The sequence below is a fragment of the Lampetra planeri genome, chromosome 17 (assembly GCF_965212315.1).
Source record: "Lampetra planeri chromosome 17, kcLamPlan1.2.h2, whole genome shotgun sequence".
Classification (NCBI taxonomy): Eukaryota; Metazoa; Chordata; class Hyperoartia; order Petromyzontiformes; family Petromyzontidae; genus Lampetra; species Lampetra planeri.
In genome coordinates this window covers 12,307,026-12,324,699 of record NC_136123.1, presented here as the reverse complement: position 1 = coordinate 12,324,699, position 17,674 = coordinate 12,307,026, and the positions used below count along the sequence as shown (strand labels likewise).

Genomic DNA, 17,674 nt, shown 5'->3' with positions numbered 1-17,674 from the left:
AATCATGGCAGGGGCCGGTTGTGCTTATTGAGGTTCCTAGTCCGCACGTGTTCGTTTCGGATCGCGGCGCTGGTACGTCCATACGTCTCGATTGAAACCCTACGTGGCCCCGCAGACGGATGCGTCATCCCCTAATGTTGCCTTGCCGGTGTCTGTTGCATCCGACGTGCCACTGACTTTGCCTGTTCAACCTGCAAGCGCGCCTTGTCGTGCCTTCTACAGACGGACCGGCCGTGACCTAGACGGATACAGTGATTCCTGCTCCGGGTGGGCCTACCACGGCGACGGGGACACTTGACCCCGCTGCCCCTCCAACCCCGCCGCGGACGCATTTGCAGGAGACCCCGGCGACGGGTCTCTCTGGGGAACGGAACTCTGGAATTGACAGGTCTCTAACAGTGGCGGGCGGTTCCGATCCCGCCGCTCCTAAAACCCTGTCGCGGTCGCGGTCTGTGCGGGGGCCGCCCTCCGTTCGGGACGGGCCAGCGACCCGCACGCGTTCCAAGTCCCTTTCCTTTCGTTAATTGTTGTTGTTATAATCTCCGTTTGTATTGTGATGCCTGATTGTTGTGTTGTTGCTCGCATTATTTTGTTCTGTTGCAGCCGGGGACGCCTGGGTTTTTAATCAGAGGGGGGGGGGGGGTCATGTAATGCGAGCAAGGACAGGGTGGGCGCTGCCTCCGCACCACTCACGCGGGCCGGAGTATAGGGGAGGCGGAGCCTGGTCGTCGGGGTGAGTGGGGGCGGAGTCAGGGTCACGTGAGGAGGAGGAGGAGTCAGGGTCACGTGAGGAGGAGGATATAGGGTGAGAGCCGGAAGGGGATCGGGAGTCGAGAGAGAGTGAAAATAGGAGAAGCCACGCGGGGTGCTGGCGGAGGAGTAGCACCATTTGCCACGTGGTTGGAGTCACGGCACCGTCGGCCAGCGGTGGACGTGGAGCAGCGGAGTGGCTGCAGAGTGTGCGGGAGCACACGGAGCAGCGGAGGGGCTGCAGAGGGTGCGGGGGCACACGGAGCAGCGGAGTGGCTGCAGAGTGTGCGGAGTCACACGGAGCAGCGGGGTGGCTGCAGAGTGTGCGGGGCACACGGGCAGCGGTGTGGTTGCAGAAAGAGCGGAGGACTCGAACAGGGTGCGAGGCACGCGAGGGAAGAGGTGTGGGTCCGACCGGGGACATCGCGGGGTGCGAGACAAGAACCCAATTAAGGACAGACGGAGACCTACATCGCCTAAGAGTCCTTTATTACATTAAATACATTATTCCTCAAAATGTTGATTCATCTGTTCCCATTAGTGTAAATTCTGGCCTTCACAAAACAACTGTCTTGAACTCCTGAGTTTGATCTTCATTGAACACCAATTTCCAAAGTGGCATGTTTTAACCAAATGGTGTGAAAGAAAATGTGTTGCTCCATATTCTTACGTGTGTTTTTCAGCTGGCCTTTACAATATAGTTTGTTCATGGGAAGATATAGATTAGTGGCATGTGGCACCAGTACTCCACTGCTCATCCAAGAGCAAAGAGAATCGCTAGAATTCGAAATAAAGGTTTAAACTCGATGCCAAGCGGTAGATTTTCTGTATAAAAGGGGCTGCCCAACATCAGAGGTCCAGCACCGTCTACCAAAGGAGCAATGTCTCTCTTCTGGCTCGTCTCCTGCTTCCCCTTCATCGGCGCCGCCTTCGGTGAGGATTCTACTGCCATCACACACCTGTTGAACTTAAACACTCACAAAGTAAAATGGGAGTCGCGCGCAGCGTGGTAAGAAGTGGACATTTACACTTTAAAACTTCAATTGTATTTGTTAGGACTTCATAAGAACAAGCATATTTTCAGGCAATTCTAATGTGAGAGAATAATCATAAAATGTATAATAAAAGACTCGGACGCTTCTCTCTGTCCTGTGTCCTTTATTTGGGTTCGATCTCTTTTCCTCACGGTACTCCCCTATAACCTCTCCACTCTGCAGCCCCAGGCTGCTGTCGCTCACGTAGCCCCCACTCTGCAGCCCCAGGCTGCTGTCGCTCACGTAGCCCAAACTTCCTCCTAGCAGCCCCGCCGCTGTCACGTCGTGCAGACCCCTGCTGCCGACTCCTCCCTTGCAGACCCGCTGCTCTCTGCAGCCTCCTCGCTGCTCCTCCTGCCCCGGAGTCGGTCACCGTTGGCCGACGGTGCCGATCCTCGTGGCTCAGGTGTGTGGCGACCTCGCCACTCTCTCTCACCCTTCGCCCTGCGTGGCCTCTCACTTTTCCCAGTCCCCGATCACTCCCGACTGCTTCCGGTTACCCCCCTTATAGACCCTTACCCTCTCCCCCACGTGACGTAACTCCTCCCCCCATGACGTCACTTTCGGAAGGTCGTTTACGCCCGCATTACAAATGTATATCATGGTCAGGGATTTAGTTGACAACCATGGGTAATTTCCTGTCAATCATTTTAGAATGAAAATAATGTGAAGGTACAGACATGGTGTACTCACAATTGGCTACAAAACGTATTAAATGCTTTGATAAATCTCCCAATTCACATGACAGATAGGGAATTTGTACATCTTTAACTTTCTTTCTTCAAAAGGCTCATCATGCAGGCAAACTATTGTTAGAACTGGCAGAACTTACTGCCAGTGAAATTACATTAGATACTTTTTGTAGATGCTTTCTTAACAGGGGTAATGTAAAACAATATAATGTGTTTTCCAATGTAAAAATAAATTGACATTTTTTAAAACGAGGGGCACTCGTCTTAGGAGGTATCTCAAACTAAAGGTCTCAATGGTGGTGCGATGTTATCTCACTTGCCTGGTATACAGTCGATCGTGATTTCGATCCTGACCCTGACGCCTGCTTTATATCTGGAGTCTGCGTGTTTTCTCTCTCTCTCCCCATGCTGGTGTGGATTTTTGTCCAGGTCGTTCCACATTAGAAACATGAGTTTTGAGTATTTGGCTGCTATAAATTTCCACGTGATAAGCGGCTTCGTTGAGCTATCATTCGTGTCCAGCTGATTTCTGAAAAAGAACTAACAGCTCAGTGAACCTTACCTGGTAAAATAAAAATTTCTAGTTTTTATAGTTTAACTAGCGGGAAGTACCCGGCATTGCCCTGGCAAAAAATATATTTTAAAACTTCTCTAAAAAACATTCAATATACATACACAAACACTCAGCTATTTTGAAAGCCCGGTGGGCCGTTTGTCTATTTCTCCACCAACAAAATTATAAGTCTTGCAGAAGTCGAAAAAGTCATAGAAAGTGGGGGGTAAATAGTTGATATTTAAGATTTCTGAAAATTGTCGACTTCCTCCCTCGAAAAATATTTTTACCCCCGCGTAGGTAGATATACCTGCACACCCTACATACAACAGAGTAAGTAGTATCTATTGATTCTGTAGTTGTATCTACTGACTGTACAGTAGTATCTACTGAGCCAATAGTAGCTACTGACTGTTTAGTAGTATTTACTGACTGTTGTAACTACTGACCAAAGTAGTATCTACTGGCCCTACAGTAGTTTTTACCGACTCTCTAATAGTAACTACTAACTCTATAGCAGTATCTGCTGACACTACAGTAGTATCCACTGACTATAGTAGTAACTACTAACTCTATAGCAGTATCTACTGATTCTAAAGTAGTATCTACTGACTCTATAGCAGTAGCCACTGACTGTAGTAGTATCTACCGACTCGATAGCAGTATCTGCTATAACTACAACAGTGCATACCGACTGTGCTTTTCTAGGAACAACCCCTGGTCAGATTTGTTGCGCATGCGAAAATGCGTGCTTTGGCGAGCGCTCATCGGCGTAAGGAAATAAATAATAATAAATGGTACTAAATGGTTAAGTAAACTACTTTAAAGTTGACAGATGCAACATCAGAATAGCGCTGGTACCTGGCTACTTTTTAAATACATATACCCTATGGTTCGCGAGCCAAATCATTCGCAAATTTTATCAACACACAGACAGACACACAGAGAGACACACAGACAGACAGAAAAAAATTACGTTTATAGGTAAGATTTTGGATATTACAAATAAGGAATACCTATCGTGTATAGCATTGCAGTCCTCAATATTAGTAGTTTAACATAATTCAGTTATCTTAATTCTTAGAAGGCCAACGTACAGCATGCAGTTGCAAAAGTATAACTAGTACATGCGATAAAGGCATGCATACTACGTTTAGCATTTGTAAAATTTAACGCTTATGACAATTAATTTTAATTAAAGCTTCCTTCGTGCGCTTGGAATTACCAATCTGTCTTTAGTTTCCCAACTTTCAGTAAATAACACTGCGCACTTGATGCATTCATTTAAAGATGAGGATGCATCTGAAAAGTAATTTTTTTTAACCATCAAGTCCGTGTACACTGCAGTTTATATCCACCTTGCTAACAGTACTAAGTATAATTCCGTAATTGTGTATACATGGACACCCTGTAATCATTATTTGCCATAATCTATCCACTGCCGGATGAAATGCCCCACCAAGCCGTTGCTTTACCGAGCTCCTCCACACTCTGTATATTACCTTCACTATATAAAGTGTTAACCTTGTAGGAAATTCATGCAAGGAGCATTCTGTAATGTTAACGACCAATCATCGTGTTCTTTACACATGTAATACCGTTGAGGACTCTTGGACACCCGGGGTTGAGGCACACGTATTTATTCCGCAACAGTTGTCACAACCGCGGACATACAATACTGGAGGGGGTATCGGCCCCCTCACCCGGCTAGCTGGGAATACACTGCTAGCTATCTCTGACCTACCTCCTAGTCCTCCACTAACGGGCTAGGGGAGGCTGTCTGGCCCGACACTGGTAAGTCGGGCTACGGTACCCAGAGTCCCAGAGCACTAGCTCTGGTTCTCGGGACCACGCCGCTGGCTCGGTCCTGCGCGGCCCTGACAAGGGCGGCGTCCCAGGGGAGTCCAGGGCTCTAGCTAGACGATCTTTGGTCTTCACTGGTTTAGCTTTAACATTCTGCCCTGAGCCCTCTGACACATCCCCCTTTATACTCAACCCCCGCTGAGGGGTGGGGCCCCGGGCTCCACCCCTCACCCCCCCTGGTGCGGACGTCGTTGAGAGCACCCCCCCCGTGCACTCACGTAGCCCGCCCACTGTGTTTGTTTCCCATAAGCTGCCATGCATAACGGCTCTCTCTCTAACACCCCTACACACATCACAGGGTGCGATGTCCCGGCCATCAAGCCGGTCATCACTGGCTACTCCCGCATCGTCAATGGCGAGGATGCGGTGTCGGGCTCCTGGCCCTGGCAGGTGTCCCTGCAGGTGAGTGCTCAATGTTAGAACATTGTGAGTCGACATTGACATGAACCGTATCGCAGTGTCCACAACACAAGTGAAAGTCGGCCCGAATGAACTGCTGTTTGGTATGTGAAGTGTGCTATGCGTGTCCCAGAGTGCGACACATCACCAATTCTGTCGCGTTTTGCTACTACAGGATTCCACCAGGAGGCACTATTGCGGTGGCTCCCTCATCGACCCCTCGTGGGTGGTGACCGCTGCCCACTGCGAGTTCAAGTAAGCGCATGCAGGAGTCACTGCGCTAGCGTAGCACCGCTCATTTTTAACTCCTTTAAAGCGAAGCAGAATCTCGTTTTCAATCAATAAATGTTGGGCTTTCTTAAATGTATTCACGGCCCGTCCACTGACCGCGTCGTCCTGGGCGAGCACGACAGGAACTCCAACACCGAGAACATCCAGTCTCTTGTCGTCTCTAAGGTAAACTCACGAGCTATGAAGTAACCTCATGAACAATCCCTGCAACTTGCTAGACATAGAAATGGATGACTTTCAACCAGGGGCGGTTTCTTCATTATGGCGATTGGGCGACGCACCACCAATCTCAGCCGTTACTTTGCCTCTGGATATAGTCCAGTCAGCGTCATGTCACGTTCTGTGGAGTACAGCCTCTTTTTGGGCGATTTCACTCTGGCTGAGAATCGCCCCGTGTGGTCCCATATACTTACATTCAAAGATGTTTTTTTTCGAAAGGCGGGCGCTGCAATGCATTCTCTATGGCTTCCGGGAGGGCTCGCACTTACGTGCTTACGTCATCATACGTAAGCACGTTTCAGTCAACAATGTTATTTGTCGCCACCTAGTGGAATCTTTAATAAAATAAACTAAGTGGATTGTAATAATAGTGAGATAGAAACAAACAAGATGTATTTTAAGAGTCACTTTATTTTTCATTAATATTAAAGAAGTGAAGTTGCCTTTACATGCTTAAGCTGTTAATTTATCCATTGCATGGGTGGACCTTATCCTTAGCAATCATCCAGACATTTGCCCCCCCTGAGAGATTTTGCAGGAGCCGCCACTGCTTTCAACAGATATTGAGTGTATTTATCAAGTACCCTGAATTAAACAAATGTAGTGAATCTAAGGTATTCAAACTTCTCGTTCTCTTTGCGCACACATGCCATTACTCACCAGCAGTGGGACTAATCCAAGATCAACAACGACATCATCTTGCTGAAGCTGGCTCAGCCCACTCATATCGTGGACCGTGTCTCCCCCACCTGCCTGCCTGCCTCCTCGGATGTCTTTGATGATAACATGCAGTGTGTCACCTCTGGCTGGGGCAGGGTCCGCTCTTTCGGTGAGCATCGATGACCAATAATTAATACAATTTACTTTGCGCAGGGTATTCATTTGGACTTCCAACAGCTAGTAGGTCTGTACCACTTTGAGATGAATTTGTGCCAAATAGAGTTATTAATAAATAGTATCAACGATATGATCTGTAACCTCAAAAGATATGATCTAACCATTATTCTATGTTATTTGCCATTCTTCTATGTGTGCGTTCACAGCCTTCAACACGCCTCCCATCCTGCAGCAGACCGCTCTGCCCATTGTGCCTACCGCCACCTGTCAGCAGAAGTGGGGCACCGTGAACGTCATCACCAGCGTCATGATCTGCGCTGGTGGTGCTGGAGCCAGCTCCTGCATGGTAAACGTTAACGGCCTTTCATTACGTAGCTAAAGTTGTTGTATCTGAAGTTAGCATTTATTGCCTACACCAGAAGGTTGGAGGTTTGAGGAGTGGTGGGGTTTATGGGCCTATCTTGTAAAGAATAAAAGTGTTTGAAAGTAAACTATAGCTTTAGAAAGTAGTTTCTTACAGTTTCATAGGGCTGAACTTTGAAACATACTTTGGTACTTCATATTTTTTTGACAAGAGTCTGATTTAAAAAAACACGAAGCTTAACATAGTGTAATGCGGGCGTAAGCGACCTTCCGGATGTGACGTCACGGGGGGTGGAGTCATGTGACGTGGGGGGAAGGTTCGGGTCCTTAAGCGGGTAAACCGGAAGGGGAAGGCAGTCGGGGTGTGAGCGGAAAAGAGTGAGGCCACGCGGGCGAGTGTGGAGAGGGGGGGGCGCCGACGGCCATCGGGAGCCAACCCCGAAGATAAGAGGAAGCTGCGGAGTGGTGTGCAGCTGCAGAGGAGACAGCCAGAAGGGCTGCGTGTTAGAGGCAGCGGTGTGGCTGCCAGGAGGAGCTGCGGAGAAAGAGAGAGAGAGGGCTGCGTGTTAGAGGCAGCGGTGTGGCTGCCAGGAGGAGCTGCGGAGAGAGAGAGAGACAGCAAGAGGCTGTCAGAGCTGCGCAGGGAGAGGAGTTGCAGCGAGTACAGCCAAGGGGGGCTGTGTGAGAGAAACAGCAGCGGAGCTGCTGTTGTGGATCGGGCCGACATTGGAGTCAGCACCGTGGAGAAGCTACAGAGTAAGGACAGCCGTGTGGGTGTACAGCACGAACCGAATAAAGGACACTGAGCCAGACATCGTGGTCCAGTCGTTTATTACACTGGTGTCGGAAGTGCAACGGCATGTCGAAACAAGTGAGGAAGAAAGTTAATCCGGCGCCTGCATCGGCTTCTTCGTCCGACGACGACGAACTCCCTCCAACCACGGATCCTGTTGGGGTGGTGGAGGAGAGCCCGGCTGAGGCGACCACGGGAACGGGAGTGGAGGATGTTGGCGCGGTGGCGGGTCCGTCGACATCATCAGACGCGGATCAACGATGGCAAGCGATGGCGGTACAACTGGAGGCACTTAAGGACGTCCTGGCGCATCTATGCCATCTCGTCGCGCCAGGGACGATGGATGATGCAAGTGGTGCTCCGCGGGCCGCCACGTTGCCTGTCCTGCCGCCGCCATTGCCCACGCGGCAAGAGGCCGCCATTTTGCGCGCTCCGTGGCGCCAAACCGCCATCTTGGCCACGCCGCGGGCCGACGCCATTTTGAATTTGCCATCACAACCACCACCATTGGAAGACGGCGGGAAGAGGAGTCGGAGTCGCCACCTTACAACGGTTAAAGAATTTTCCGTCGGTGGGGACTGGAGCGCGTTCGCCTGCCGCTTCTTGGCGGCGGTACGCACAGCAAGATGGACCGATGCGGAGGCTTTGGAGGTGTTGCCGACTCTCCTGGACGACGAATCTGTCCGATTCTTCCGTTCCATAACGACCGATAAGAAGGCAACTTTATGTGGTGTTTTTCAAGAAATGGCCGATGCTTATGAGCCACCAGATGATGCGCATCGGCGATTCGCTCAACGACAACGAGCACCAGAGGAGTCGCCCGTGGCGTTCAGGGGTGCGGTGCTGGAGCTGGCCATGGCAGCTTATCCTGAGACGCCACAGGACCTGCTCGAGCCTCTCATATTAGGGAAAATGTTGGAGCTGTCTCGGGATCTAGGGATCCCCATGCCTGTGTGTGGGCATGAGAAGCTAACTTCCCGGACGGCTGCTAAGTGTCTCGATGCGCAATTCAACCTCCGTCGCTGGAATCAAGTGACGGCGTGGACGGGGGGGCCCGTCAAAGAAGGGGATGCGCTGGGGTGGAACCCTGCGCAGGCTGTCTATGTTCCGGATGACCGGGGCCCTCAACAACTGACGGCCGCCTCCGCTCCATGGACGGGACGCGGCGGGCCGAGACCGCGCGCGGCGCTACCAGAACGGGGCCGTCAGGAGGCGAGGCCTGCGCTTCGGCGCAACGAGGCCGAATGTTTCCGCTGCGGGCGTAGGGGCCACTACGCCAGAGACTGCTGGGCCCGCTTCCCGGCTCCGCCGCAGCAGGAGGCCTCGGCACCGGTCAAGTCGGCTAAAGATCCTCCGAAACAGGCATGTCGGCACGCACCAGACACTCGGCAAGGCTTTACACCTCACCCATCACCGTCGTTGCGCCATCCTAACGTTGTGGTTAAAGCATGCCCTTCGACGGGGCCTTGTCGCTCGGTCACGCAATGGCGCAAGTTGGCACGGAGAGTCGTCGCGGCCGCTACGGGCTCGTCCACTGTACCGGGGTCTATACAAGGGGTGGACGTACGCATTTTGGTCGACTCCGGCGCGTCGGCGACTATTATTTCGGATGTCATTTTTCATCTGTTGGGCATCCCGCCGGGGGCTGTGCGTCCGGTTTATGGGTCGTGCGTCGCTGCGAACGGGGGTAGCATGGGTATCGTGGGTCAGGTGGATGCTAAGATATCTATTGGGGATGTGTCGGCCTCGGGTGTTGTGTTGATATCGAGATCTTTGGCGGTTCCTTGTTTGTTAGGCACCGATTTTTTGGCTAAGATGCCCATTTTGATCAAAATCAATGAGAATTGTATTGAACTGCCGGGGGGCCGTCAAATCTCGTTTCTGCCGTCGCCCTGGGGGCGACCTGCTTCGGCCGTACAAGTGCAGGCGCTGTCCGTCGCATCTGTGGACATCCCACCTGGTACACAGATGCTTATACCCTTGCGGTATCGGAAGCCCCTGCCTGATCGGCTAGGAGCAGTAGGGGTCTTGTTGTCACCGTCCGCCGCGATAACAACCGGGTTGGCGTTAGTGGGGGCACAGACCATCGTCCGGCCGGATCAATTACCGTTTTTACAGGTGCTTAATGCGGGGGGAGAAAACGTCCGTGTCCCGGCCGGTACGGTTGTGGCACATGCCACTACGGCGTTTGCGACCCATGATTGTCCACATAGCCGGGGAGTTGTTGCTGGGGTTTCCGAGCCAAGGAGTTCGGATGATCGTTGGGTTGCTCATTTATGTGACGAAAATTCTTCCCTGTCCATGGAGCAACGTGGTGCGCTGCGTAAATTGTTGTTGACATATTCCGATGTGTTCAGCTCCGATGATTTGGATTTGGGCCGCACTTCGTTGCTTTACCATCACATTGAGACGGGCGATGCTGCCCCTATTCGATTAAATTCGCATCGGATGAGTCCTGCGGAGCGAGAACACGTACGGGGGGCAGTGGAAGACATGTTGGCTGCGGACATTATATCGCCATCTAACAGCCCATGGGGCGCTCCAGTCGTCTTGGTTAAGAAGAAGGATGGCAAATTGCGATTTTGTGTTGATTTCCGCAAATTGAATAAGATATCGGTGGCAGATGCGTACCCCCTGCCGCGTATGGATGACTCCCTCGACGCATTGTCGGGGGCTAAGTTCTTTTCCACACTGGACCTCTCTTCGGGATTTTGGCAGCTTCCCCTTGACGAGTCCTCACGGGAGAAAACCGCATTCCGTACGCCGCAGGGGTTATTTCAATTCAACTGTCTCCCGATGGGATTGAATGCGGCCCCTGCTACATTTCAAAGATTGATGGAGCTCGTTTTGACGGGGTTGCAGTGGGAGACATGTCTTATATATTTGGACGATATCATTGTCTTCAGCCGCACATTTGATGAACATTTGACGCGGCTGGAGACAGTGTTCACGAGGATGCGTTCTGCCAAATTGAAATTCAAACCAAAGAAATGTCACCTACTGCAACGGTCCGTCCGCTATTTGGGGCACATTGTGTGTGCTGAGGGAGTGTCCACGGATCCGGAAAAGACGGCGTGCGTCCGGGATTGGCCGACTCCGGCCACCGTGGGGGATGTTCGGCGGTTTTTGGGATTTGCCTCGTATTACCGAAGATTTGTGCCGGGTTTTGCGACGATTGCGAGGCCCTTGCATCTCCTTACGGGTAAAGGACGGAAGTTTGTTTGGGGACAGCCGGAGGAGGCGGCCTTTCGGAGTCTGCGTGATCTATTGGCCACGGCCCCAACATTGGATTATCCCGATTTCGATCACCCATTCATTCTTGATACGGACGCGAGTGACACAGGTATTGGGGCGGTGTTATCACAGTCTAAAGGGGGTGTAGAGCGTGTCGTGGCGTATGGTAGCCGAGTCTTGTCTCCTGCGGAAACCCGCTACTGTGTCACTCGCAGAGAACTATTGGCGGTTGTTTTTTCCTACGGCAATTTCGACCATACCTCTACGGTCGTTCTTTTATTGTGCGTACGGATCATGCGGCCTTGCAATATGCCCTTAAAATTGACCAGCCATCCGGACAGTTGGCACGTTGGTTGGACACGCTACAGGAATTTTCCTTCCAAATTCAACATCGGAAGGGAGTGCGCCATGCGAACGCTGACGCACTTTCCAGATTACCGCGGCGCGCCCCTTGTAAATGTGAGTCGGGGACGCATAGGTGTTCGCCGATTCCAAACCCCCCTCAGCCGCTTACGTTGGCCGTCGAGAAGTCGGACACTCCGATGGAACCGGGACCGGCTGACGGGGTTTTGAATCTGCCGCGGTCTGTCTGGATCCGGGAACAGATGATGGATGAGTCATTGGTGTCCTTGCGGAAGCGGTCTGCTAAGGACAATGGGAGTCCGAGTACGGCTGTGGGGCCGCAAACCGCTCTCCGAGATGGTCTGCTTATGTGGCGGGAGGGGTTCCAGGAACGTTGGCGCCTGGTGGTACCAACGTCCTTGCGATTCGAGTTGATTAGAACCCTCCATTGTGACACTCTCTTACATTTAGGGGTGCAGAAGACCTTGTTGACGTTGCAACGTCATTATTTTTGGCACGGCATGGCGACAGATGTCGTAGGGCACGTGCGCGCGTGCCCTGCGTGTGCACGACGTAAGCCGCCGAAACATCCTTACGTGCCGCCTCTCCAGTCGATTCAGGTGTCTCGAGTCAATGAATTGGTGGCACTGGACATATTGGGACCTTTTCCACCATCGGCGAGGGGTAATAAATATTTGCTGGTAGGGGTTGAGTACCTCTCCCGTTGGCCGATGGCCTGGCCGTTGCCCGATCAGTCGGCCGCGGCCATTACCGACGCCTTTTTGTTTGGGTATATTATGGATAAGGGGGCGCCTGAGAGACTCCTCACGGACCAGGGCAGGAATTTCTCTTCTAAATTATTGGCGGAAGTGTGCGCGGGCCTTGGGACTAAGAAAGTACGGACATCCCCATACCATCCGCAGACGGATGGTATGGTTGAACGGCTGAACAGGACATTGTCTGCCATGCTTTGCCATACCGTGAGTGAACAACAATCAGATTGGGATCTGCACATCCCCGGGGTGCTTTCGGCGTACAGGATGACGCCTCATGCGGCTACAGGATATTCGCCGTTTTACCTTATGTATGGTCGGGAAAACGTGCCGCCGGTGGATGTGCAATTGGGAACTGGGGTGAAGGGACCTCGTAAACCACTTCCTGAATACATTCAGGACACGGTTCGCCGAGTCACGGAGGCGCGGGAGAATGCCCGCGTGGCTACGGCCAAAGCCCAGGCCCGGAACGAGCGATATGCGCGACGGTCTGAGGGGGAGTGCCCTTGGAAGGTTGGGGACCTAGCCTGGCTTCATTGTCCACAGGTACGTCCGGGGACCTCGCCGAAATTGCACAAACCCTGGCATGGTCCCGTACGCCTCATTGCGGTTCCCAACCCACAGTCAGCACGCGTCCAGATTGGGTCTCGTCGCTGGGTTGTGCATACGTCGCGCTTGAAACCATATGTTGCTCCCTTACATGATGCGTCATCCCCCAATGTTGCCTTGCCGGGGTCTGTTGCTGCTGACTCTCCCCTGCCTGCGTCCATTGATCTTGCTAGAGCGCCTGTCGTACCTGTTCCAGACAGGCCGGCCGTGACATTGCGGGGGACGAGGGGCCCTGCTCGGAGGACGCCTGCCAGGTCTGCGGGACCTTCGAGCCCTGCAGCCCTTCCGACCCAGCTGCGGGCACGGTCACAGGACAAGCCCAAGACTAACTCTTTAGAGACACGGGACGGCGGTGGACTTCCAGCTGCGACAGGGGGATTACCCCCTGTCATTCCTCGACTTTCATCGCGTTCCCGTTCTGCGAGTGGGCCGCCGACCGTCCGGGACGGGCCGGCGACCCGCACACGTTCCAAATCGCTTACGTTTCGTTGATTGTTGTTGTCTTGTTATTTTTTTCTTACAGTTGTATTTATTGCATGCTTTTTGTACGTTCGTTGATGTTAATTGCGTTGTTGTTGTTGTTCTTGCTGTTACATTGTATGCTTAGTGTCCTTTAGGGGGGGAAGCTCGGTTCGCCGCATTACGATTTGCTATTGGTCAGCCGAGGTCGGCTGGGATTTTTCTACGGGGGAGGGTGGTGTAATGCGGGCGTAAGCGACCTTCCGGATGTGACGTCACGGGGGGTGGAGTCATGTGACGTGGGGGGAAGGTTCGGGTCCTTAAGCGGGTAAACCGGAAGGGGAAGGCAGTCGGGGTGTGAGCGGAAAAGAGTGAGGCCACGCGGGCGAGTGTGGAGAGGGGGGGGCGCCGACGGCCATCGGGAGCCAACCCCGAAGATAAGAGGAAGCTGCGGAGTGGTGTGCAGCTGCAGAGGAGACAGCCAGAAGGGCTGCGTGTTAGAGGCAGCGGTGTGGCTGCCAGGAGGAGCTGCGGAGAGAGAGAGAGAGAGGGCTGCGTGTTAGAGGCAGCGGTGTGGCTGCCAGGAGGAGCTGCGGAGAGAGAGAGAGACAGCAAGAGGCTGTCAGAGCTGCGGAGGGAGAGGAGTTGCAGCGAGTACAGCCAAGGGGGGCTGTGTGAGAGAAACAGCAGCGGAGCTGCTGTTGTGGATCGGGCCGACATTGGAGTCAGCACCGTGGAGAAGCTACAGAGTAAAGACAGCCGTGTGGGTGTACAGCACGAACCGAATAAAGGACACTGAGCCAGACATCGTGGTCCAGTCGTTTATTACAATAGGAAGGAGGGGGGAACATACATTCTGCGGACCAAATCTTGAACTCAGTGCTAACTGGGTTCTGGGAAGCGATGAAGATTGGCTCACTGCTCCGCACACAAATGAAGGGGGGGGGGAAGTTAAATAAAAATGGGGTGGGGGGGAAGTGCCCACAACAAAATTTTGCAAGTAAAGTAACCTACACGCAGCAAGTGAACTTATCATCAGTGTAAGTCCCTTAGAGCAGTGGTTAATTACTGTCTATCCCCGGGGGGCGGGGATGTGATACCCAAACGCCCATCCCCTACCCCTGACATCCCTGCATGCGCAATTCACGTTAGGATTTGTAGGAATAGAGACCATCTGGCTTCGAACTCCCGCTTTCTGCCCTTGAGCTTGTGGCTTAAATGTTAGGTTCCTGTAAGGGCTCGGAACGTGTTTCGTCACTGCTTCCATGACGGGGGTTCGTGGTCTTTCCAATTTACCAGGATGGCCTTCCGAGCAGTACGTTAAAGGTTTGCAGCAGTGCTTGCTAGTGTTTTGACGCACAGCTTGGTTTCAGGCCTTACAGGGTTGTTTTATTGAGTTTAGTGCCACAAGAATTGTTCAAGATGTCTATCATATCCGAGTAAAATTTCCATTTCTCGGTGCATAACAAAAATGCGCAAAGGTACATCTGGAGCATGCGCAGATAGCATTTGGAGAAGTCCAGAGAAAAGTCCATGAATTTGGCTCACTTCTTATTGAGCTTTTAGGTGCCATACATGGATTCGATTTGGATGAGCCTTGATACTTAATTTTAAATGTAAATATAATATGTTTAATCATCAAATGTATTGCTACAGAACGATACTGCATCTATGCTGGACCCAACGAGTGACGAACGTTGCTCGTAGAATAAGACCTGATGCAGGCAATGATGAGAAGGAAACAGGCACTATCATATTTGGACACATATGTCATTAAAAAAAATGTAAGGAACTGGATAGAGAGGAAGACCTGAAAGAGAATGGCTTGGCGACGACATGAGAGATTGGTGCCAGAAAGATGTGGCACTACTTGAGTATTTTGACACAAGACAGAAGAAAGTCAAAACAAATGACGAAATGTGCAGTGGATACTTCCGAGCTCTCTACGCATGAATCGTGATGATGACAATGAATCATCAAATGTTAATTATTGAGAGCTCAATATGACTATGCATGATGCACAAAAATAGTATATACATTTATTGTAGACCTACGCAACTGTATAAGTGAAGTGTATCTATACATAACTCAATCTTCATTGTCTTAAATGGGTAGGCCGATTTTACTTTATTCCGTCTCGACATCGAAGCTCGTTCTGATACGCTTGTGGCTGTGCACCGTGCGTGTCTTCTCCACAGGACGACTCCGGCGGCCCCCTGGTGTGCGAGAAGAACGGCGTGTGGAACCTCATGGGGATCGTGTCGTGGGGCAGCAGCTCGTGCACCACTTCCATACCTGGCGTGTACGCGCGTGTCACCGCCCTGCGCAGTTGGATCAACCAGACCATGACTGCCAACTAGACAGGAAGAACCTCTGTGTTTGCCTTAATTTCTCAATAAAGTATATCATCTTAAATAATATGTGTGTTATTAAGGTAGTGTGTGTATATATATATATGTACTTGGGTTGTTGTAATCATGGTTTTTCATCAGTGCAACCACTTGGTTTACAGCACATATAAAAACGCCAAGCAACAAGCATTACATTTAAAAACTGATAAACTCGGGGAGCTGCTGTATTGTAATGGTTAGCGCACTTGATTTGCCATGCAGAGGTCACCGGGTTGACTTCATCTCCTGGCACGCCAGCAGAAACAATGTAGCAAATTTCCTTAATCCCCTCGCTTCTGTCAACCAAGCTAAATAAATAAGTATACTACAGTTAATCGGTCGGCAGGTTGTATGTGGTGGGGTAAAGTGAGAGTACGTCCATCTCCCCCAAATATCAGCGTGCAAGAGTAGTCAAAATATCTTCAAGAGCACATTCTGTTGGAGGTCATTTCGCCAGCATTGGAGGGAGCAAGGAAGCAATAGCAGGTTTGCACCTTAACCTTTAAAATTCTTCTTCTTGTGTATGGAAATTCAAAAGCAACGATTGATTACTGTTCTATTTATAGTAAGGTGAGATAGTCAGTTGATAGCTTCTGGGGCACCAAGATGGTTTGCTCCAGTTCCTACGGGAAGTGCGCATATTGGCGATGTGGCTCATTAACGGCACTTTGCCACATCCGTAGATCGGTACCTCCTTAATTATCTACTTATGTAGTCGTTGACCAAATCTGCCATGTAATGTACAGATAAGGTTTGATGTGATCCAGTATCTCCACTGAAGATATAATCCAGAAAGGTTATGTTATTGCATCTGTGGCACATTAGGAATGGATCACTCTTTTAAGTATGTCCTTGTGCAGCAAGGGAGTAAAGTGTGGTTCTGTGAATGTCCTGATGTGCTGTGCAGTGCATCAATGCATGTGTGTACAGCAGCATGTGATGACTGAGTCGGGCCTGTAGGTGGCTGGCAGGGTTATTGAATGACCACGCGGATATACCAGTCACATGGTTAATGGAGGCTCGGGAGCAAGGTTGGTTGTAACACACGTGTTGTTGCATTTTACAGAGTGACGGTGCTGTTCTTCCCAAGATTAATATTAACCACAATAAATACATGTGCTTGCCCTCGATTTGGATCACCTGCCCACGTCCTTCATTTCGAGTGTGCAACACATCATCGATCAGGTTTTTGGAAAGTACAGTTGAGGTGTACTAATGTTCATGCCAACTACTTTTAGCGTCCATTCAGCTTGATGACAGTGCAGAGGCATGGTTCCAGGATGAAATTGTGGACTTTAAGGCATAGATTTTGCGTTTGACAATATCCTAGTGTAGCAAGAGTTCAGGATCAGCCATGATCTTCTCATATTCTCAAAATATTGCTGAATGTCTTCTGATGACAGAAAGGGCACTGTTTGACAACACTGGCAGCCATGAGAGTGGGTGGATTTTAGGGCACCACTTATCACTCTAAGAGTGTAAGGGGATAAATAATGTGCCGATAGCTTGGAACGAGGTATGGGTTCGAAGGGTTCGAGCACGCCTTCAACCATGATGTTCCCGCAAGCTTCTGGATTGTTGACCCTCGAACCCATGTTCATTTCCGGTGTTTTGGAGGTGTTGATGGTAGCTGAGGATCCGATCTAAGATGGTCCCCAGGCAGGGCCAGATTAAGGTTCTTATAGGCCCGACACACTTCTGCTTCGTAGGCCTTCAGTGATAACTTTCTAAGTTGGTACTGCTGCCTATCTTACTTGTTTCAGGCTTACTTTGTCCAGCCGCTGGACAAATGTTATTGATACGCTCATTATTGTCTGTGCCCTAATTTGACAGGAGCGTGCTGCATCTACAGATACGCAGATTTTATTAAATATTATTTAAAAAAAGAAGGTAAGCCTAAAAAATAAGCAAAAATGTCTTCAATAAGCAGTGTCCACAGTGTCTCCTGCACATATTGGATAATATGGCCCTGTCCCCAGGCACCAGGATTTGTTTTTATTATCATGCTTCAGTAAGGTTTCACTGAATCTTGATGGTTATTGAGGTGACAGGTGCATTTCACTTGAGGTGCCA

General features: G+C 50.8%; 1 pseudogene across 1 annotated transcript; it reads left to right on the top strand.

The window, feature by feature from the left end:
• Nucleotides 1–667: 667 nt before the first annotated feature.
• Nucleotides 668–16,731, top strand: LOC144723376 (chymotrypsin B-like; annotated as a pseudogene). Its single transcript, XR_013586155.1, has 7 exons — nucleotides 668–1,683; nucleotides 5,191–5,294; nucleotides 5,467–5,554; nucleotides 5,677–5,747; nucleotides 6,450–6,630; nucleotides 6,845–6,984; nucleotides 15,410–16,731. The product of XR_013586155.1 is annotated as a chymotrypsin B-like (transcript).
• Nucleotides 16,732–17,674: the final 943 nt, after the last annotated feature.